Source organism: Bos taurus, chromosome 8 (genome assembly GCF_002263795.3).
Source record: "Bos taurus isolate L1 Dominette 01449 registration number 42190680 breed Hereford chromosome 8, ARS-UCD2.0, whole genome shotgun sequence".
NCBI lineage: Eukaryota > Metazoa > Chordata > Mammalia > Artiodactyla > Bovidae > Bos > Bos taurus.
The window spans coordinates 108,348,567-108,372,564 of record NC_037335.1 but is presented as its reverse complement, the minus strand read 5'-3'; positions in this window follow the sequence as shown (position 1 = coordinate 108,372,564).

The window sequence follows — 23,998 nt, the reverse complement described above, 5'->3', positions numbered from 1 at the left end:
ATTTTGTCCTGCTACTGCTGCTGCTAAGTCGCTTCAGTCATGTCCGACTCTGTGCGACCCCATAAACAGCAGCCCACCAGGCTCCCCCGTCCCTGGGATTCTCCAGGCAAGAACACTGGAGTGGGTTGCCATTTCCTTCTCCAATGCATGAAAGTGAAAAGTGTCCTACCTCCTTTCAAAGAGAATGAGCTGTCTTTCTGGGTACCTGGTGTCCTCCACCAGCATTCAGAAGTCATTTTGTGGAAGTGCTCAGCATTTAACTGATCTTTTGATGAATTTGGTGGGGGGCGGTGGCGGAGGGGGAGTGGAATCCCCGTCCTATTCCTTTGCCATCTTGGGACCGACCCCTGCTCAGCTTTCTTTATGGTCCAACTCTTCAGTTCAGTTCAGTTCAGTCACTCAGTCACGTCTGACTGTGATCCCACGGACTGCAGCACACCAGGCCTACGTGTCCATCACTCCCGGAGTTTACCCAAACTCGTGTCCTTTGAATTGGTGATGCCGTCCAACCATCTCACCCGCTGTCACCCCCTTCTCTCACCTTCAATCTTTGCCAGAATCAGGGTCTTTTCAAACTCTTACATCCATACATGACTACTGGCAAAACCATACATAGCTTTGACCATACGAACTTTTGTTGGCAAAGTAATGTCTCTGCTTTTTAATATGCTATCTAGGTTGGTCATAGCTTTTGTTCTAAGGAGTAAGCATCTTTTAATTTCATGGCTGTAGTAACAGTCTGCAGTGATTTTGGAGCCCAAGAAAATACCGTGTCTCACTCTTTCCATTTATTGTCCATCTATTTGCCATGGAATGATGGGACCAGATGCTATGATCTTAGTTTTCTGAATGTTGAGTTTTAAGCCAACTTTTGCATTCTCCTCTTGCACTTTCATCAAGAGGCTCTTTAGTCCCTCTTTGCTTTCTGCCATAAGGGTGGTGTCATCTGCATATTTGAGGTTATTGATATTTCTCCCATCAATCTTAATTCCAGCTTGTGCTTCATCCAGCCTGGCATTTCATATGATCTACTCTGTATATAAGTTAAATAAGTAAGGTGACAACAAACAGCCTTGATGTACTCCTTTCCTTATTCAAAACCATCTGTTGTTCCATGTCTGGTTCTAATTGTTGCTTCTTGACCTGCATACAGATTTCTCAGAAGGTAAGTAAGGTGGTCTGGGATTCCCATCTCCTTAAGAATTTCCACAATTTGTTGTGATCCATACAGTCAAAGGCTTTAGCATAGTCAGTGAAGCAGAAGTAGACATCTTTTTGGAATCCTCTCGCCTTTTTTATGACCAAAGGATGTTGGCGACTTGATCTCTGGTTCCTCTGCGTTTTCTAAATCCAGTTTGAAGATCTGGAAGTTCTCAGTTCACATACTGTTGAAGCCTACCTTGGAGAATTCTACTCAATCTAAGTGTGACTGGGTCTTCCCTTTGCTTGATGTCATTTAAAGGCCACCCATTACCCAGAACACAAGTTCAAGCTCCTTAAAATGACACCAGTGGGAATTCATAACCTCCCATCTTGACTATCTCTTCACTTTCCTCTCCTGACCCCTCCTATCCTCTACTTTCAGACAACATGGTTTGCTTAGTATTCTTGAGAGGCTCTCCAACTTCTTCTTACTAAATCAAACTTTACTCCTCTCCCAACAAATCCTCTGACACTCTCTTCAAAAAGCTGAGTTAATCATTACTCTGTCTCTGATAGTGTTCCGTGTTGTGTACATTTCTTTTTAAAATCATTTCTTTATATATTAATACTCGTGTCCTTTAATATAAAGGTTCTCCAACTTGGCTGCACATTAGACTCACTTGGAACGTTTAAAAATAAGAAAACACTGGAAGCCTGGTGTATAGCACAGAGAGCTCAGCTCTGTGTTCTGTGATGACCTAGATGGGTGGGATGGGGGTGTATGAGGAAGGGGATAAATGTATACATATAGCTAATTTACTTTGTTGTACAACATTGTAAAGAAACAATACCCCAACAAAAAATAAATTAAAAAAAAGAAAAACAAGAAAATGAATGCCTGCGTCCTTTACTCAGAAATTCTGATTGGTATGGAGTATAACCTGGGCACCAGAAAAATCTCCCAATGACTCTAATGTGCAGTCAAGTTGGTTACTTACTCGAGGCTCAGAATGTTCTATTTTTATTTTTAATACTTTTATCTCAGGAATTCTACATTCTGTCTGGCATGGAGTTGGAATTCAATTCATGTTGTTTAAAAATGCACTTACCAATCGATGAAAAGCTTAGGATACAATATAAAATTTCCAAATGGAACAGGTAAATCTAAGTTAAAGGAGGTGAATTTTCAGCAGGATTGGGAAAATGCTAAATAGCTGGGATAGACTTGCAACAGCCCTCTAGTGTTAAAATCTGAAAGCAGCAAATAAAAGCAAATGGAATGTGTAAATAGGGATATTCATTGTTGAGAATGGAGAACCCTGAGGCCATTTGCAAAGTGAATAGAAGGAAATGGAGAGTGAGAATCTGATGTGAGACTTGAAAAGGATGGGAATATTAACAAGTGGTTGAGTTAGGTATCCATAGTAATTTTATTAGAGAAGGCAGCACTGAATTGACATGAGGATTTAGGAGAAAAACACAAATTTGACAGCCCACATTTCTAACTTCTAACAGTTAGTGAGAATTTGCATTCAAGGGAACAGAGTATTTATTCTTACTATGACCTGTTGTAATGGTAATAATCAGAGCTGAAGAAAGGGGGATTGTGTCTTGGTAAAAAATAGGAACTATGGAAAATGATTACATGTTTTTTGTCAGTTAACAGCTGTGTGACTTTTGTCAAGTCATTTAACCTCTGTGACTCAGTTTCTATATAGGTAAGATGCAGTCAATACCTATGCCTTTCTCATAAAACAACTGTGACAAATGTGTTAATTTACGTAAAGTACTTGGAAGAATTCAGCACAGAATAAAAAACAATAAATATTTGTTCTGTCATTATAGATGTAGGGGATTGCCTGCTATTTGGACAAACCCAAGCCTCCATATGAAAGTGTCAAAAAGAAGTGAGATTGTGTACATTTAAGTTATAAGTACAAAACCTGATTTCCATTTTAAAACTAAATCTATAGCTATGTATAAAGATGTGTTTGATCTCTCAGACACACACACGCACACACACCACCTTACAATTGCAATAAAATTACCAAATTAGGGAACATTTAAAATGAGTCTCTTTAAACCCTTAATTATTATCAAATTTATGTATAATCTCTATATAGGCTAACCTACTGTTGCCTAGGAGAGGTCATTAAGGCTCCACTGATTAGATAAGAATAATCTGCAATTAGCTTAGAAATTGTAAGCATGAAAATGGGCCCATCTAAATTTCTTGAAGTGTTCTTTAAACTACTGTTCTTTTAGATAGTCTAAACACTCATGTAACCCTATTGATATGGCTAATTAATTTGATTAGAAAAATTTAAATTTCCCCAAGTTTTTTTTTTAATCAGAACTTCTATTGAAATGATCATGAATTATTCCTGAAATAGGCCAAAATTAGGTTTAAACTTTTCCATAAGCCTCCACATTCCACCAAGTACATCAGATTATCAGAGGCAACATATGTACTTATTGTTACCAAAGTCTCTATTGTTGACTCTTACTCTTTTTCTGAAGCTCTGCAAATCTGCTTCAAGGCTGCCAAATGTCTGTTTCTCTGTGATGCTCATGAAGGGTTTTTCTTCTTTGGAGCCATGGAAGCATTCGTCGTCTGAATCATACAGCTTAGTTTACAGAAAGAAGTGATGGATCCTGCTCTAGTCCTAAGTCAGACCTCTGGTGAAATCCCTTTTGGTCATATACTACCTGCTTGACCTTAAGCAAGCTAATGAAACTCTCTCAGAATCAGTGACCCCATCTTAAAATGGAAATAATAAGAGTTCTTCTCTAGAAGCTTCTTGTGAGAGCCACCAGAGACCATGCATGGCAGAGAACACAGTATCAATATATGATAATCATTATTAGCTCTTATGAGGTACTTGTTGATCTTCTGTAGTATAGATTTTTTGTTGTAGAGTCTACACTGTAGACTCTTGGAAGGAAGAACAAGTTTCTTCTGATTGAGGATCTTCTTTCATTTCTGCAGTTCCTGCCTGAAGAACATAGTTAACAAATATTCCATGACTGTGCTCTAGTTCATTTTCTATAGGTTATGCACTTTCCTGATGTAATAAACATTATATATTTTATGTAGGATATGTAGGAAATGTGTGCATATATGTGATACTGTTATATCTAAATCAATCATATGTATATACAGTAAGTTATCTATAAATTACAATTATGTACTAATTGAAATATATATTTGTACCTGTCATACATATATCGATACACTTACATACCAGATTTTGTAAACAGATACGCAAATGGAATATATAGAGAGATGCTTCAACTTGGCTATGTGTTGTTAAGATCTAAGCTTTTGTTATTGTTCAGTTGCCAAGTTGTGTCCAACTCTTTGTGACCTCAGTGACTGTAGCACAGCAGGCTTTCCTGTCCCTTCACTGTTTCCCAGATTTTGCTCAAATTCATGTTCACTGAATTGGTGATGCTATCCAATCTCCATTTATCTTTTTAGACTACCATGCTTACGAGTTTGTCCCTCTTTTTTGCCCACCGAAGTAGTGAGCCAACACACACCCTCGCCTGAACATCCTGAAGAGAGAAAGGACAAGTACCCAATAGTCGGCTGCAATCAGCTTGAACCAACTCATAAACAAAAATCATAAATTTTCCAGAATTTTGCAAGCCAGTTGTTAAACAGAGCTTTTAGGAAAAAATAAATTATATAAACATACAAATAAATAAATTATATTAAAAACAAAGCTAATAAAGCCTCAACACTTCCTAATTAATAATTTTTCTACAGTTTGCTATCATCTATATTCTAGATATTATTTATGTCTATTGTATCTGCATGGTGTGGTGTCCATACTACATAACATCATGCTATTATGCATCCCTTCTCACTTCTGCATTCCATGATGTCTTTTTGGTAGCTGATTAAGAGAGTATTTATAGCATAGAAATCGGCCAATGCTTAAGTCAGTGCCCTTTCTTTTCTTGGAGAGTCAGCCAGTTGTTAAACATTTGCCATCACACCCTGAGAAGATCTTTCTCTCCCGTGTGCTTCATGTTCTTGGAAACTTGAGGACCAGTAGCTAGGTAAGGTAGTTGTGAAAGAAAAGTAGCATTGGTGTATAGATACATATGGAAAAAATGACCCACATAAACCTAGCTAAATTACATCCAATAAAGAAAGTATAGAGAGTGGAAGGGGGGAAGATTTCCCTGGAAACTGTCACAGGACTCACACACATGCTTTTGAATAATGAATTTAATTTCCAAGCTTCACAGAAAGCTCTTTCCTGCCTCTGCTCTCCTGTCACCTTCTGCTGCCTTTCTTTAACCCCTTTACCTGAGCTTCTTAAAGCGCTGCAGTGTATCCCCTACCCTCCCTCTCAACTACTCCACTAATCAGCCTCCGCCCACATAATTAAGGCAATCACCTCCTCTGCCTCCTGCACAGCCACATTAATCACCCTTTCTGCACTCCAGCGTAGCAACCTTCAGCCTACATGATCTGGGTAACAATCTCAGGGGCCCTTCCCACACTGTCCCTAAGCCCACCTCTCTTCCCTCGTGCTCGTGGCCAGCCCAGGCCTGCTGCTTAGAAACCATTTTCCAACCTCTTAGCTGTTATCCACACACTAAGATGTTTACCACTTTTGGCCAGAAAAATCAAATTTGTTTCCTCCTATTTTTTTTCTTTTTTTTTTTTTTTAATTTTATTTTATTTTTAAACTTTACATAATTGTATTAGTTTTGACAAATATCAAAATGAATCCACCACAGGTATACATGTGTTCCCCATCCTGAACCCTCCTCCCTCCTCCCTCCCCAGTCCCCTTACAGGCTCCAAGGAGACTAGTGTAATCTCATCAAAAATCATCCAAGGAACCCTTGTAGAAGCTGTGGGTGTTAGCGCATGCTAATCCAACCCCAGTTCTTCAATATCCCTATAAAGGAAGACCAAGGGTACTCTATGAAGTCTGCAAAGAAAGAACCAGAAACTGTAAATAAAAAAGCCAAAAGTATGGTTGCAGATCCAAGTAAGAATAGACACCTGACTCTGAACTAACCATGAATAGAGGCTGATACCTAAGTACTGAACTCTAAGACTAAAGCTCACTTAAGAGCCATCACAAAAATGATGCTAGGCTGGAGTAGGAGGTGGGATTAAAGGTTTTGTAAAATCCACCCCACTTTAAAATCTTCTTGTTCCATGAATCTCTGAGGGCTAGCCTGAAACTCCAATCATGGGGCCAATATTTTTGACTAGCATTCATCTCTCACTTCTCACCCACCGTGCCTTGTATAATTTATCGTGTAATTTCCTATCCCTGCTTGAAAACAAAGTGAGGTTTCTTCATTACCAGATCCCCATTGGATTTTGGTTGGTTCTTCTTTGAAGTAACCCTGAGTTATTTTCTCTCTTCGAATGGAACAAAAGGGTAAATTGTCCCCAGTGATAAACTGAAGTATTTCTCAAAGCAAGGGGAAAAGACAAAGTAAAATAAACTGTAAAAGAGCCTTAATCAAGCATTTCAGACACAGAGGATAAAACAGAGGGGGAAGGATGGGGACTTGAATATGCAGAGATAATAGCAGTTCTTACAATGCCTTTCATCCCTGGCTCTTAAATATCATGTGAAGCAATGTTATTGCCCTCGTCTTTCATCTTATTATTCTTTAGCATTTATAGAATGCTTGCAAGAAATTTAGGGTTCATTTTTATTGGCAATCCCTCATAATCTCATGGTGAGAAAGGCATAGACAGGGACCTCCTCTGGTTCTAATGACATGAATGAAAGTGAAAGTGTTAGTCGCTTAGTCATGTCCGACTCTTTGTGACCCCATGGACTGTAGCTCATCAGGCCCCTCTGTCCATGGAATTTTCCAGGAAAGAATACTGGAGTGAGTTGCCATACCCTTCTGCAGGGGATCCTCCTGACCCAGGGATCGAACCAAGGACTCCTGCATTGCAGGCAGATTCTTTACCATCTGAGCTACCTGGGAAGCAATGAGATGATGGGCCCAGACAAGTTAAAGTCTGTGACCCAGTTTCTGTCAGTAGACTAGGGGCCAGGGTGATATTCTAGCACTTGACCAGAGCAGGGACATTTGAGCTATTCTCGTGGGAAGAAACGTTATGTGTTGAAAAGAGCACTGCTTTGGGAATCTATTGCTTTGATTGACTTTGAGAACTTTTTTTTCTCAGTGCACCTTGGTTGTGTCTTAAGCAATATACAGGAGAAATAAAACCTCTGTCACTAAATTGAGTCATTTTGAGAATATGCTAAGGTTGGACATTTGAATTAAGAGCTGGTATACTGGTTCCAAATAGGAAAAGGAGTACATCAAGGCTGTATATTGTCACCCTGCTTATTTAACTTCTATGCAGAGTACATCATGAGAAATGCTGGACTGGAAGAAGCACAACCTGGAATCAAGATTGCCAGAAGAAATATCATATACGCAGATGACACTACCCTTATGGCAGAAAGTGAAGAGGAACTAAAAAGCCTCTTGATGAAAGTGAAAGTGGAGAGTGAAAAAGTTGGCTTAAAGCTCAGCATTCAGAAAACAAAGATCATGGCATCTGGTCCCATCACTTCATGGGAAACAGATGGGGAAACAGTGGAAAGTTTCAGACTTTATTTTTTTGGGCTCCAAAATCACTGCAGATGGTGACTGCAGCCATGAAATTAAAAGACGCTTACTCCTTGGAAGGAAAGTTATGACCAACCTAGATAGCATATTGAAAAGCAGAGACATTACTTTGCCAACAAAGGTCCGGCTAGTCAAGGCTATGGGTTTTCCAGTGGTCATGTATGGATGCGAGAGTTGGACTGTGAAGAAAGCTGAGTGCCGAAGAATTGATGCTTTTGAACTGTGTTGTTGGAGAAGACTCTTGAGAGTCTGCGGACTGTAAGGAGATCCAACCAGTCCATTCTGAAGGAGATCAGCCCTGGGATTTCTTTGGAGGGAATTATACTGAAGCTGAAACTCTAGTACTTTGGCCACCCCATGTGAAGAGTTGACTCATTGGAAAAGACTCTGATGCTGGGAGGGATTGGGAGCAGGAGGAGAAGGGGATGACAGAGGATGAGATGGCTGGATGGCATCACTGACTCGATGGACGTGAGTCTGAATGAACTCCGGAAGTTGGTGATGGACAGGGAGGCCTGGCGTGCTGCAATTCATGGGGTCGCGAAGAGTTGCACACAACTGAGAGACTGAACTGAAGTGAACTGATTCTGTAAAATTTAGTTTCCTTTTCCATCTCTTTTGATGTATGCTTAGGGTGTGATTGCAGAGTGCGGGTGGCTGTGACGGTGCAAAGAGAGCAGCTGAGAGGAGCTACCCCGCCTCCAAGGTCAGGGGAGGCGGCCGAGAGTGCCAGGCTGCGACAGCGTAGGAGCAGCTCAGAGGAGCTACCCCCACCTGAGGCCAGGGGCAGCGGCCAGGAGAAGCAACCCTACATCCAAGGAGTGGTGGCTGCACCGGCACAGGAGGGCCTAGAGAAGCTATTCCACGTTCAAGGTCAGGAGGGGCAGTGGTGAGGAGATACCCCTTGCCCAAGGTAAGGAGCAGGCTGCACTTTGCTGGAGCAGCCATGAAAAGATACCCCACGTTCAAGGTAAGAGAAACCCAAGTAAGATGGTAGGTGTTGCAAGAGGGCATAAGAGGGCAGACATACTGAAACCACAATCACAGAAAACTAGTCAATCTAATCACACTAGGACCACAGCCTTGCCTAACTCAATGAAACTAAGCCATGCCCATGGGGCCACCCAAGACGGGCGGGTCATGGTGGAGAGGTCTGACACAATGTGGTCCACTGGAGAAGGGAATGGCAAACCACTTCAGTATTCTTGCCTTGAGAACCCCATGAACAGTATGAAAAGGCAAAATGATAGGATACTGAAAGAGAAACTCCCCAGGTCAGTAGGCGCCCAATATGCTACCGGAGATCAGTGGAGAAATAACTCCAGAAAGAATGAAGAGATGGAGTCAGAGCAAAAACAATACCCAGCTGTGGATGTGACTGGTGTTAGAAGCAAGGCCCAATGCTGTAAAAAGCAATATTGCATAGGAACCTGGAATGTCAGGTCCATAAATCAAGGCAAATTGGAAGTGGTCAAACAAGAGATGGCAAGAGTGAACGTCGACATTCTAGGAATCAGTGAACTAAAATGGACTGGAATGGGTGAATTTAACTCATATGACCATTGTATCTACTACTGCGGGCAGGAATCTCTTAGAAGAAATGGAGTAGCCATCATGGTCAACAAAAGAGTCCGAAATGCAGTACTTGGATGCAATCTCAAAAATGACAGAATGATCTCTGTTCATTTCCAAGGCAAACCATTCAATATCAGAGTCATCCAAGTCTATGCCCCAACCAGTAACGCTGAAGAAGCTGAAGTTGAACGGTTCTATGAAGACCTACAAGACCTTTTAGAACTAACACCCAAAAAAGATGTCCTTTTCATTATAGGGGACTGGAATGCAAAAGTAGGAAGTCAAGAAACACCTGGAGTAACAGGCAAATTTGGCCTTTGAATATGGAATGAAGCAGGGCAAAGACTAATAGAGTTTTGCCAAGAAAATGCACTGGTCATAACAAACACCCTCTTCCAACAACACAAGAGAAGACTCTACACATGGACATCACCAGATGGCCAACACCAAAATCAGATTGATTATGTTCTTTGCAGCCAAAGATGGAGAAGCTCTATACAGTCAACAAAAACAAGACCAAGAGCTGACTGTGGCTCAGACCATGAACTCCTTATTGCCAAATTCAGACTTAAATTGAAGAAAGTAGGGAAAACCACTAGACCATTCAGGTATGACTTAAATCAAATCCCTTATGATTATACAGTGGAAGTGAGAAATAGATTTAAGGGACTAGATCTGATAGATAGAGTGCCTGATGAACTATGGAATGAGGTTCATGACATTGTACAGGAGACAGGGATCAAGACTATTCCCACAGAAAAGAAATGCAAGAAAGCAAAATGGCTGTCTGAGGAGGGCTTAACTAATAGCTGTGAAAAGAAGAGAAGTGAAAAGCAAAGGAGAAAAGGAAAGATATAAGCATCTGAATGCAGAGTTCCAAAGAATAGCAAGAAGATATAAGAAAGCCTTCCTCAGCGATCAATACAAAGAAATAGAGGAAAACAACAGAATGGGAAAGACTAGAGATCTCTTCAAGATAATTAGAGACATGAAGGGAATATTTCATGAAAAGATAGGCTCAATAAAGGACAGAAATATTATGGACCTAACAGAAGCAGAAGATATTAAGAAGAGGTGGCAAGAATATACAGAAGAACTGTACAAAATAGAGCTTCACAACCCAGATAATCACCATGGTGTAATCACTCACACTCACCTAAAGCCAGACATCCTGGAATGTGAAGTCAAGTGGGCCTTAGAAAGTATCACTTTGAACAAAGCTAGTGGAGGTGATGGAATTCCAGTTGAGCTATTTCAAATCCTGAAAGATGATGCTGTGTAAATGCTGCACTCAATATGCCAGCAAATTTGGAAACTGATTATTGGCCACAGGACTGGAAAAGGTCAGTTTTCATTCCAATACCAAAGAAAGGCAGTGCCAATGAATGCTCAAACTACCACACAATTGCACTCATCTCACACGTTAGTAAAGTAATACTCAAAATTCTCCAAGCCAGGCTTCAGCAATACGTGAGCCGTGAACTTCCAGATGTTCAAGCTGGTTTTAGAAAAGGCAGAGGAACCAGAGATTAAATTGCCAACATCTGTTGGATCATGGAAAAAGCAAGAGAGTTCCAGAAAAACATCTATTTCTGCTTTATTGACTATGCCAAAGCCTTTGACTGTGTGGATCACAGTAAACTGTGGAAAATTCTGAGAGAGATGGGATACCAGACCACCTGACCTGCCTCTTGAGAAACGTATATGCAGGTCAAGAAGCAATAGTTGGAACTGGACATGAAACAACAGACTGGTTCCAAATAGGAAAAGGAGTATGTCAAGGCTGTACGTTGTCACCCTGCTTATTTAACTTCTATGCAGAGTACATCATGAGAAATGCTGGACTGGAAGAAGCACAAGCTGGAATCAAGATTGCCAGGAGAAATATCAATAACCTCACATATGCAGAAGACATCACTCTCATGGCAGAAAGTGAAGAGGAACTAAAAAGCCTCTTGATGAAACTGAAAGAGGAGAGTGAAAAAGTTGGCTTAAAGCTCAACATTCAGAAAACGAAGATCATGGCATCTGGTCCAATCACTTCATGGGAAATAGATGGGGAAACAGTGGAAACAGTGTCAGACTTTATTTTTCTGGGCTCCAAAATCATTGCAGATGGTGACTGCAGCCATGAAATTAAAGACGCTTACTCCTTGGAAGAAAAGTTATGACCAACCTAGATAGCCTATTGAAAAGCAGAGACATTACTTTGCCAACAAAGGTCCATCTATTCAAGGCTATGGTTTTTCCAGTGGTCATGTATGGATGTGAGAGTTTGTGAAGAAATCTGATCGCCAATGAATTGATGCTTTTGAACTGTGGTATTGGAGAAGACTCTTGAGAGTCCCTTGGACTGCAAGGACATCCAACCAGTCCATTCTAAAGGAGATCAGTCCTGGGTGTTCTTTGGGAGGAGTGATTTTGAAGCTGAAACTCCAGTACTTTGACCACCTAATGCGAAGAGTTGACTCATTGGAAAAGACTCTGATGCTGGGAGGGATTGGGGGCAGGAGGAGAAGGGGATGACAGAGGATGAGATGGCTGGATGGCATCACTGACTCGGTGGACGTGAATCTGAGTGAACTCCGGGAGTTGGTGATGGACAGGGAGGCCTGGCATGCTGCGATTCATGGGGTCGCGAAGAGTTGGACAGGACTGAGTGACTGAACTAGGGTGTGATTGTAATTCTACCAGTGTGTAGATTGAACCCCAGGCAGTATGGTCAGCAACAAGTTCTTGAGAAGCTGTAGTGCATACAGCTGGCTCCCTGCCTCTGGGAACCTGACTCCACAGCTCCCAGAGAGAGTATATCAAAGATTGCTACAAATCTTTGCCCCTTATCCCACTGCAAGTTGGAGCTTTATAGCTTTAATGAAGTGCTTGACCAACTGAAAATGAAGGAAGTAATATTTCATCAGATCCTGGGCTAGGGTTAAGAGGACTGCAACTTCCACCATGTCTCTTAGAATTCTGACCTTAGAGACATCCTGTGTACACACTCCAGTTGACAGTCCCAGCTGAGCCCATACTTACAACTGATGTAAGAGTAAAGGTGTCTTGGATCTTTCATGACAACTCATCTGCCAACCAACTAAAGCCAAGTAACCTTTGTTGATCCCATATAGGACAGATGACTCAACCAAATGAGCCCTAATCTAATTCCTGGCCCACAAAAACACGTGACATGATGGCTGAAGCCATTCTGTTCGAGTACTTTGTAATACAGGGATGGGTAACTGGAACACCAGTTAAATCCCTAGTGTCATTGTGGGAGTCACAGGAATTGAAAATTGGCACTCCAATGTTAGCCACTATCTATTTAAAATACACTTTCCAACTTAATTTATCTGAATACTCTGCAGGCTTTGTGCTTCTTCAAAAAATGGTTTTCTATCTGGAAGGTCCATCTGCAAGTTTCTTGCCCCAGGGAAAGCACATTTCTTCACTGAGTAATTTTTGATACCCTCTGTCAGTCAGGATGAGAAATGTTGTCTGTTCTAACATACAACAAACTTATGTGGACCTAACTTTCGTCTGAAGTGCCTCCCCTCGAAGAGGTGTAACAAGGCTCCAAGCTCCTTGCCTCTTAGGTGTCCACTGGGCCAGCTTGGCATTTCCCCTGGGAACCTCTATATCAGTTCAGAAGAAAGGAAGCGTGCCTGAGCCAAGAATCTCACAGGAAATGGTAGAGGCCATTTCTCAATGGCATATATGCCATTGAAAGTGACAGTTGTTTACTCTGAATGCCATTTTTTAGAATCAGTCCTGATCCAGCTGCAATGGAGACTACAAAATATAGTCTGGTGAAGGACAGGAAAGCCTGTTGTGCTGCAGTCCATGGGGATGCAAAGAGTTGGACATGACTGAGTGAACAAACAACAAGAATAAATGGGCCTAGGAAAATTAAAGGCACTCTTAAGTATCTACACAGTCCGCTACAGCACTTTTGCCAGGGGTAATCCATTCTTCATCCTGCAGGCAGTACTGAATTAGAGAGAGTAAGAGGGTTTAAATAAGTCTTTACCAGACTTGTGCCAAGTCACTTCTCTAGCTGTGTGACCTGGACAGATTACTTAACTTCTCTGAGTTTCAGTTGTAATGAGGATAGCAATATCCATGCCATATATTGAGTAACACAAGTAAAATATAGGTCTCATAAAAAGAACTCAGAAATACTTTTCACTCTTTCTTTCACCACTGCCTCCTAAAACACACTCTATACCAAAGATGGACAACCTCTGCCTCTATCCTTGGCAGACATTGCCAATCAGTTATGACACTTTATTTTCTACTTGCTGTGTTATTGGCCTCAGAATTCTTCTTACTTACAGACAGACAAAACCAATATATTAGAGTTAGCTTTTAAAACACAACCTTATTTGTGATCTTTCATCTAGCACATTCACTTGACAGAAAGTCTTGCTCTACGGTTTCCATTATGGTTCTGTTTCTTTATAGGCGTGCTTGCTTCTCCAATGAACTGTTAACTCTTTCAGGATAGATATCCTGCCTTTTTTATCTGCCCATCCTGTATGGTGCCCAACACAGTGCTTGGCACTTCCCAGAATAACTATCTCTGAATGGAATAGATAGTACAGTAAATAATAAATAGTGTTTATGGTTGAATGCTTCACAAGCATACTTTTTTTTTAACAGAAATCTTATGAAGAAAGAAATATTACACTGACTTTCTTGATTAAAAAAAGGGGGGCATTATAAAGGTAAAGTAACTTTAACATAGTTATTTGACGAATAAATGAGAGAACCTGGATTGAAACCCAGAGGTTGCTGACTCCAACCCTGATTCTGGGGGCTTTATCATCATCAGGTCTAACCACATACTTGCCAATGTCTTTCGAGATAACTCCTGATTATGGAGAGAGAAGAACTGGTTCAGGACACAGGAAAGGAAACGAGGTACATGGTGGGCATAGATCCATCAGGGAAAATAAGGAAGTGAATGAAGGCGAGGTACACAGATCATCCTGAAGGAAGGGAAGGGGAAGTTTTTGAGGCACAAAGACAGATCAGCAGAGAAGGCTATGAAAGATAGAAATTCTTCTTTTAACTTGAGCAAGTTGTAATAATGGTAAGAACATAGTATCCATGGTAGTGGGCCAGTGCTGATTAAAGAGGCAAACCTTACCTCACTTTCTCCCTGCTCTGCTAGACCTGTGTGTGGCCAGGAGGAGGGACGGTGGTGACAGTCACTGATGGGGAGGCCTAGTCCTAGATATGGGGGGTAAATCTGAAGATTTGATTCGGCTTTCTGTGCCTCTTCTTCCTCAGGTCATCACTCAGCCTCTGCTTCCAAACAGTTGACTACTGGAGAGTTAGTGTTTCAAGCTAACGGTTCCCAGACCACAGTTGAGCTGCAGAAAGCCTCACTCAGGGTCTGAATTAGTTTTCTAGGGCCGCCATAACAAGGTACCCCAGACTGGGTGTCTTCAACCACAGAAGCTTATTTCCTCAAGGCTCTGGAGGCTTGAAGTCCAAGATCAAGGTGTCAGGAGAGTTGATTTCATTTTAAAGCCTTTCTCCTTGGCTTGGAGATAGCCATCTTCCTTCAGGATGACAGAGATTTTGATTAAAGTGTGGGGGTTGTATAATTTGCCTTCAGACTAATAAAAATTAATTCCTTTTTTAAAAAAGGTAGAAAACATTACAAAGAAATTTTTATTAACAAACTCAGACTCGGGTACCCTATTTGGAAAAGGCTTCCTGCCACTGTTATTTCTTGACTTAGTATTTCTTCTTTGCACTTGCAAAACAAAGACAAGAAACTAGTGTCCGTTTTTTTTTTTTTTTTTTGAGGACCTAGTGTCAGACACAGAGCTAGATGCTTCTTTTTGTGTGTTCACTTATTTAATTTTCAATCGAGCCCTGAAGGGTTGTTGGTAGCATCCAATTCCACAAATGATAAAACTGAAGCTTAAAGAAAGGATTCACTCATGCAGGAAGTGTGAGATCCATGTTCTGTCTGAGACTAAAGGCTGTTTGTTTTTTCCATACATGACAGTTTTCTCTAATATCTATATCGATAGCCATTGTCTTATTATACTTTACTTTTTCACTAGCTTATTCAGTATTCATAGAAAGAGGACTTCATCCAGAATGCTCTCTGTCTACAGAAAAATTCCTGGCAAACAGTAGGCACTTAATATTGAATCGAGTATAACAACTGGACATAAATGGCTAACTGTTCTGTATGCATGGAGGAAGGAATAATTGCAAAATACCCTCTGCTGTTGGGCCTGAACGTGGCGGAGATGTCGTATAGTAGTAGTCAGTGGAGTGAAATTTCCTGGAACTGAAGTTTCTCGGTGCCTACATACGTTCACACTATTCTTTACTAGTTGGTCTGTAGTAAGTTCTTGCTATTTCCACACATTATTGGAGGACTTACTTTTTGTGCCCTGCGCCTCTGCACTGTTCAGAAACGGAAGGGCAGTGCAGCAGGAAATAATTAAAGGATTGGAAAAGGGAACTTGGGATTGGAGATTAAAGGAACTCAGCCTGGAGAAGAGAAAGATGACGAGCTGGCTTCACGGTCTTCAAGTACCTAAGAAGATTGCATAAGAAGGAAGGTGACCAAGTTCACTTCGGAAAAGAAAAACTGGACTTAGATTATAGCTCTGTGGACTTAGAGGGGAATTAATGAAGAACTGCCTGGCTACAGGTCCTCAGGCACAAAAGCAATCTGTATTGAGGAGGCTGTCTTTCTTCCCTCCTAGACAGTCACTAAGTGAACAGATGTCTTTATGCCTGGAGTTGGGGGCGCTGCTGTTTCATAACACTTCATGAGTTACTTGTGCCTCTATTCTGTGCCAATCACTGGGACACACTGTGGCAGGCATTTCTCTTGCTATTTACTCAGAAAGGAAATATTACCTCCATTTTTAAAAATGAAGAAGCTGAGATGCATAAGTATAAACTAATTTTCCTAAGTCAGACCTGCTAATAAGTGACAAGGTCAGGACTGAAAACCGAGTCTGTCTGGCTCCAAGGAGCAGTGACAGCGGTGACGACACTGATAAGAGTTCACATTCTTGGGTGGCTTTCTGTGTGGTAGGCACACCGTGTTAGGGCTACTGTGCATTATGTCACTGTAATCTCCCTACAGGGCTTCTCAGGTGGCACCAGTGGTAAAGAATGTGCCTGCCAATGCGGGAAACATAAGAGACTCTGGTTTAATGCCTGGGTGGGGAATATCCCCTGGAGGAGGGCATGGCCACTTATTCTGGTATTCTTACCTGAAAAATCCCATGGACAGAGGCGTCTGGTGGGCTATAGCCCATAAGGTCACAAAGAGTTGGATGTGACTGAAGCAACTTAGCGTGCATGCATGCTGTCTCCCTACAACCTTACTTGGAAAGGTTTTAAATCCACAATTTTCTAGTGAGGAAGTGCTGTAGAGTGGCAATGGGACCTGCCCAAGGTAATGCACGTGGTCAGTGAAAAACCTGGATTCAGACTCAGATCTGTCTTGCTCTTAACATCCTGCTCTTCTTTGTACAACATGACATCCTCCGGATTATATACGAATGAAGAGTCTCCAATACATACTAATCAATATCTGATATATAATAGAGTGAGCATATTATACAGGAAGGAGAGAATACTGCTTTCTGGAACAGACCAGACAGAACATTATGGAAGAAGTGACATTATAGAGCATTTTAGGGTGGGTGGGATTTCCTTTCAGACACAGGAAAGGAAAGAAAGGAAGAGAGATTAAGAAAGAGATAAAAACTACAAAATCAACAACACTGAACTTCAAGGGACTAAGAGGTTGATAGAACATAAAATGATGTTGAGTTACAGCATGACAAGTGATTTATGGGGACAAAGAACAGAGAACTTCAGAGTGGCTAGTATGGATGACATAGCAGCACATGTGTTTACCTTTCTCCTAAGCGTGAAGAAAGACCACACTTCCCAGCCCTCTTTGTGTCTGGGTAGAGCAACACGACAGTGTTCTGGCCAGTGGGGTGTGGCGAGAAGTGCCACGTGCCCCTTCAAGACCCATTCATGGGATGGCTCTGGTGCTTCTCTAAGCCGTGGTCTCTCTCTCTCCTAGGCTAGAGGTTAAGGCCTTTGAGATAGTAGAGCCACTGGATAAAAGGAACTTGATTCCTTGAGCTCACAGACTATTGGTAATCTCACTGGGAGAGCCCACCAAACAAGGATTTTCATGCACAAGAAATCAACCATTGAGGTATCATGTTAGTAATGAAGGAAGTATGCCTAGCTTGAGACCTTATGTTTTAAATCGGCATTCTCAAAAGTGCCTTTGCCATAACACTCATCATAAAAATGTTCCACCCTAAATGACCTTTTTTTATCGTTGTTGAAGTGAAGTCGCTCAGTCATGTCTGACTCTTTGCGACCCGTGGACTGTAGCCCATCAGGCTCCTCCACCCATGGGATTCTCCAGGCAAGAATACTGGAGTGGGTAGACATGTCTGAATATCCTTTATATTACATCCCCTCTTAGACACTCATAATTTATACCAGTATATCAAGGATCTGTGAAATTCCTGCAATAAAGAAATATGGTAAACTCTGACTCAGTGTTCTGCAGACACATTTTTCCCCCACAGAATTATTTTCCAGTAACAATTAGAATAGCTTGTGAAGTTCATGCTCTATGGAGCAAAGCATGGGGAATCTTGCTCTGGTCAATGTAGACTCACTGAAAGTGTTTTACCAGGTATGGAAAACCCTCAAATGTTACAGAGAAGCAAACATTTCACCACACTTCTTAAACCATGTAACTTCAACCTATGATCACTTTCTCTTAACTCACCAACATCTCTCTAAGGAAGGGGGGAGTTGCTAATCTGATTCAGAGTTCAAAACTTTGAGCCATGCTTACTTGTAAGAAGAATCATTCTGCATTCATATAACGGTCTTGTGCAGTATAGTTCTTGTTTTCTGCATTACACATGAACAGCTCCAGAAGAGCTTGGCTTTTGAGTCAAGTGGTCAATTGTTTGCCCCCTTCTCTCTTAAACTACGTAAGATTTACAATAATTTCTGGCAATTTCAATTCCAAGATTTGTGTTTTGAAGGGAGGGGAACAGGTAAGAGTAAGAATTATTTCCTAGGTGAGTCCAAATATGTAAAAAGATTTCACTTAAGGCATCGGTAAGCTAAGACACTGAGTTTCGTATCCCAACCCTTGTCTCCAAAACTTTTCTCCGAGGCAACCACTGAACTTTGCACATGGCCGCAATGACACAGCTTTCCCCTCAAGGACTGAGCAAGCTGTCAATTCTCTCTTTTTATCAATACTGATTTCCCTGAGGGTACAGTAAGAATCAAACCTGAATTTTATTATTTTGTCTTTATTATTAACATTTTCAGATATTTAACTGTGTTTTGCCTGCTTTGAAATAAAGCAGTTTTCCCTCTAAGTATATGTCCAATGATAATTAAAGCAAATTGGAGGAGTCACAGCTTACACATCTGTCCTCTTGGTTACACTTTCACATGAGGTGATATAACATTGTCAGTTTCATTCTTTTTAAATATAAATGATTATGAGATACATTAAGCCCAATTATGGAAAAGATTCATGTATTAGCAGAAGCTGGACTACATAATGATAATAGCTTACATTTGCAAATCATTTTTTGCATACATTGTCTCCTCTGAACCTCAGATTAACTTGTGAAACAGGAAGGGCAGGGAATCATCCCCTTATCTGCAGACAGAAAGGTCATTACACGGGAGATGCAATGACTTTCCCAAGGTCACAAAGCCAGTAATAGGCTGAGCAAAGCCTACACTCAGGTTTCTACTCAGATACATTCTCCTCCTTCAACATCATAGCATTGATGTGATGAGAACAATGGAGAAGAGCCCAGCCTTTGGTGTATAATCAGGTCTAAAGATAGATTCTCTAGCTTCCTCTCTACTATCTTTGAGCCCTTGAGGAGGTTGTTTTACCTCGCTGAGCCTCTATTCATCCATCTCTAAAATCAGGAAAAAAGGAATACTCACTTTCATTTATTCTACCATTAAATGAGACATTATGTGGTCAAATATTTGGCATAGAGAAAGTTCTCAGCACATATTAGTTCTCTTGAAATGCTATGAGACTAAGATGGTCTTTGGGAGAATTCTGATTTTAATTTTAAGAGGAAACAAGCCTCATTCCAGTTGGTTTGAGAAGGAGAAAGGCACTGTGTTGCCTAAAATTTTTATCCTGGATGGATAAAGAAGACATGGTGTAAAAATACAATAGAATACTATCCAACATAAAAAAGAATGAGGTAATGACATTTTCAGCACCATGGATAGACCTAGAGATTATCATACTAAGTGAAGTAAGTCAGAAAGAGAAAAAAATTACAATATGATGTGACTCATGTGTGGAGTCTAAAATGTGATAGAAATGAACTACCTATAAAACAGAAACATATTCACAGACAGAACAGACTTGTAGTTGCCAAGTTGGAGGATGGAGGAGGGATGGATTCGCAGTTTAGAATTTGCAGGTGCAAACTATTATATACAGAATTGATAAGCAACAAGATCTTATGGTATAGCACAGGAAACAATAGTCAATAGTCAATACCTTGTGATAAACCATAATGGAAAAGAATATTTATATATATATATATATATATATATATATATGTATGCTGCTGCTGCTGCTAAGTCACTTCAGTCGTGTCTGACTCTGTGCGACCCCATAGATGGCAGCCCAGGCTCTGCCATCCCTGGGATTCTCCAGGCAAGAACACTGGAGTGGGTTGCCATTTCCTTCTCCAATGCATGAAAGTGAAAAGTGAAAGTGAAGTCGCTCAGTCATGTCCGACTCTTCGAAACCCCATGGATTGTAGCCTACCAGGCTCCTCCATCCATGGGATTTTCCAGGCAGGAGTACTGGAGTGGGGTGCCATTGCCTTCTCTGATATATATGTACAATATATTAATATATACATATATTGTATATATTGTAATACACATATTGTACATATATATTATACAATATATTGTACATATATTAATATGTACAACATACATATTAATGTATATTATAATGTAATATACATTACAATGTATAATGTAATGTAATAATGTAATACAATAATTACAATATATTGTAATATACATATTGTACATGTATTAATATATATGTACATCTAAATCACTTTGTTGTACAGTAGGAATTAACACAATACTATAAATCAACTATATTTCAATAAAATAAAATTTTAAAACAGCTTTGTTGCCTGGTACTGAGCATGGCATACAGAGGGGGCTTAGCACATAGTATTTTTGAAAACTGAATGGGTACATGGTGGTAACGTCCTCAGTGTTTGTTTAGTCTTCATATTATGATTCACTGTCCAAAGAGCTATTTGGATAAAAATGAAAAGGTCCCAAACAAGGTCCTTGAACTCAGATCACTCCCAGGGAGCATATGATGCATTGAAGGTATGATTATATCAGTACTTAAAGGCATATGCCAAAGGAATGGCCTGACAAGAACCCAAAACATGGCAATTCAGCCACATCTGTTCTTGAAAGCGCCTGCAGAATGAACTTTTTAAGAGGTATCATCTGTCAAGATTCCTCGACTGTCCCTCTGGAAGCTGTCTCTCTGGAAACTTATTCCAAAGGCAAGCCCAAGGACCTCAGCATTCCAGTCTTTGATAAATAAGCCCCTCTCTCTGATAGCCTCAGCAACAGATAAATCTGTCCACCCAAGGACATTTTCCAAGCGGGACGGGCTGTTTAAACTCCTTACCAGATTGCAGCTGGCACCCGCCACGTTGATTTTTCCCTCTCCTTATAATCATAATGGGATCTCAGCAATAAAGATGGATTTGTTAATTTCCATCCCCTTCTCACTTTCTCTTTTAATCACTGTCGAGCATAAATTAATTTCAGCTTAAAGAGCTTTCAACAAGATTCCATCATTGTCTAGGGCAGTAAAGGTCAAAAAACAGGAGCCTCTGAAAATACTCATCAGCTGTTTGCCAGGAATAAACTTTAGTTATTGACACTTAATTATTTCTATTTTGTCCAAGGCAAGCTGAAGTCAGCAAGAGAGACAGAAAGGGAAGGAGAGAGGGAGGTGGGAAGGAGAGAAAGAGAGAGAAGCACGCTACCCAATTTGATCACCCACCTGCTCAAATGTTGAGTGTTATATTTTCTCCTGAATCTTTGATGAAGCAGACTAAACTTCCAATATCAGGCTTGATATTGTCAGTCTCCTCAGAGTGAAATATAGAGTCAAGTGTTAGGTCACTAGATTTGTTTAAATCCCAATTCCGCTACATATCAGCTGGGCTGGGATGTCTGGGAAAAAAACATTTAAGTTCTGGAATTTTACCAGTTAAAATGCACTAATTGTACCCATCTTGCAGAATCATCCTGTGGAACATATGAGAGAAAGGATGTAAAATACTAACTGCAGAGCCTGGAATGGCATAAATATCCCTCAAAGTACAGCTACAATTAGAGGTATTTCCTTTGTAGGTCTGGCACTTGAGAGTCTGCTATGAGTCACAGACTGTGATACAGACAGAAACATATGCAAACGCATAGGATCATGAAGTAATGCTTCTTTTATTCCCCAGCAAAACTGAAGGAGGGTTAGGAATGTAGTATAGAAACCTTCTCATGTGACCTGCAAATGTACACAATATTCTATGCTCTTTCGTGGGTTATTGGTGTGAAGTTTGGAATTACTCAGATCAGTTACTTAATCCCCATCTCTGCCACATACTAATTATGTGGGATCTTGACAGGTTGATTATATGTGTGAACCTTAATTTCCTCAACTCTATAAGAGGAAAAATTTCTCCCACATTTAATAGTTGATGAGGATGATAAATGACATGATATATGTAATCAATGAACAAGATATATTTAGATATACTGACAGATATATTTTATAATCTGGTATTAATCAATAAAATAAGAAAATTGTTAATAGTAGTATTTAATGCATACATTGTGTTCCTTGTGCCAGAGACTTCCCTAAGCATTTGTATATAGTAACATTTGAACTTCACTAAACCCTACAGTGAGAGTGTCACTACTGTCTTCATTTTATACATGGTTAAACAGAGGAGGTCAGGGGAGTATTTAACTTGCCCAACATGATACATACAGTAAGTAGTGGAGCCAGGGTTGAAAATGATGCATTCTGCATCCAAGGTCTAAGCCCTTAATCATTCTGCTACCCTCCCTTGATGGGGCAGAAGAAGGAGATGGCATGCTACTTATCTAATAAAGTGATATGTAATTCCCATATATTAATATAAACACTGATATCCAGTGCATGACCAGGAAGTACGGGGTTTAATTATAATTTTAAAAAGCATAAATTGGGAAGTTCTGGGACCTGACCACATAGCAATGCAACATTCTCAAATTTCTATGCAAACCTCTAAGAACTGCAGGGGAGGAACTGCTTGATTTAATCCTCGTGACAACCCTGGGAGGTGGGTATTAATAATACCCACATTTTTGCCTCTAAGAAAGCTGCTACTTAGGGGACTGAGTCACTTGAATAAGAATATACACAGGAAGTGTTGAAGCCAGACTTGGGACTCAGGTCTGCTTAATGCAGCACCTGGGGATTTTCAAGGCTGGGTTATATAGCATCTTCCTTAATTGCAGCATTTATTCAAACAAAAGCAACAGAGGAGGATACTTAGAATAGTTGTTCTTAATTCTTTAAAAATAAACTCTGTCTTTCTAATGCTTTGTCTCCTTTCTCTCCTCAATCTTAGCACCATTCTAACCCCTGCACATGCCTACAATTTGGAGATTCCAGAATAAGCAGTTTCAAACTATTTCTAGTTGCGCTCCCAACTTAAAAGTGTCCGGCATATGCATAATTTCTCTCAAGGACCTGCAAATAAAGATGTATGGAATGGAACATATTTCTCTGAAACTGGTTGGGCTGAGGAGGTCTGTGGGAGGTGGAGATAAGACTTTCAAAAAGGGAATTTTAAGGAGTATTTGGTGGTATGGGGCTGATTTGTTTTGGACATATCTAGCCTTGACTGGTTTTATTGAACCGGAGTCCACAGGAGAGGCCATTAACATCTTTAATGAATATTTCAGCAATTACCTTTGACTCAGACCAGTTAAGTTCAAGATTTTAGACCAGCTTTTGAAGGTGTGTTTGGATGATGGCCATATTCTACATTTTTGTATACGGTAAAGGTTGGTAACAGTTTTTAGAATTTAAAACCTTACATTGTTCTTGCTGTTGTTGTTTAGCTGCTAAGTCAGGCATGACTCTTGTGACCCTGTGGACTGTAGCCCACCAGGCTCCTCTGTCCATGGGATTTCAAAGGCAAGAATACTGCAGTGGGTTTGACATTTCCTTCTCCAGGAGATCTTCCTGACCTAGGGATCAAACCTGTATCATCTCCTGTATTGGCATGTGGGGCATGCCAATTGGCATGTGGGGCATTGGCATCTCCTCATTGGCTTTACCACTGAGTCACCAGGGAAGCTCATGTTATTTATAGTTCATTCTCAGTTTTGCTGGTTGCTCAGTATCTTCCTCCAGAGAAGGCAATGGCACCCCACTACAGTACTCTTGCCTGGAAAATCCCATGGACGGAGGAGCCTGGTAGGCTGCAGTCCATGGGGTCATGAAGAG